An 833-nucleotide genomic window follows, 5' to 3' on the forward strand; every position below is an offset into this window, starting at 1 on the left:
ACAGATCTTTCGGCTGGACTTCAATCGAATAGGATGACTTCGAATAGGATGACTGAAAGGCGAGAGTGTAAGCAGACATTCAATCCGCCGGATCGCTTATAGGAGATGATGCAGCCCGAGCTCATGGAGCAATAGAAAGCGAGACCGGGGCATGAAAAAGATATCACATGGTCCTGCATTAGACAGGACGGGAGCCATCCAATAAGAGCGTTAATCTGCAGTCGAGTTGCCAACTCGATCGCAACGAAGTCCCAACTCGTTCTTAGACCGGAAGTGAGGGGGTTATTTGTGCCGGAAGCCACTGCTGTCCCTCGATTCATGTATGGAAATTGGAAACATTCGGCTGACAGAGGCGATGCCAGAGTTGCGAGCACTTTCGATGAGCGTATCCATGCAACATGTACGGCAAGATTCATTGTTAGAGAAAAGATGGTCCGATTGTCCATACAAGCAAACGCTTTCGACAACATTTTGCTTTCCTGTACTTGCGAGGAGTTATCGCCCTATTCAGACTCTGCCAAGCAAGAGCTATTGCCAGAAAACATCCAATTACCAATTTCTCCAACCATACTGTCGTTAGTTCACACCCGAATCATATTCAATATTGGGCCGCCGAATTAAATGGAACCCAACATCACCTGTACACTGCGTCGAGCTCGGCTTTTCCTGGTCAGCCGGCACGACGATCCCGGAAGCGAAGAAAGGCCGAAAGGGTGTCTGACGCACGGACCGCAGCAGCGAGTTGATTGTTGTGGCCCGTGCCCCCAGCCGTAGAAATCCACGGCTGGGCGCCAAGAGTGTTTCACGGTCAGCGATTAAAAGTCGTCGCCTGT

Source organism: Cyphellophora europaea (genome assembly GCF_000365145.1).
Source record: "Cyphellophora europaea CBS 101466 unplaced genomic scaffold supercont1.15, whole genome shotgun sequence".
NCBI lineage: Eukaryota > Fungi > Ascomycota > Eurotiomycetes > Chaetothyriales > Cyphellophoraceae > Cyphellophora > Cyphellophora europaea.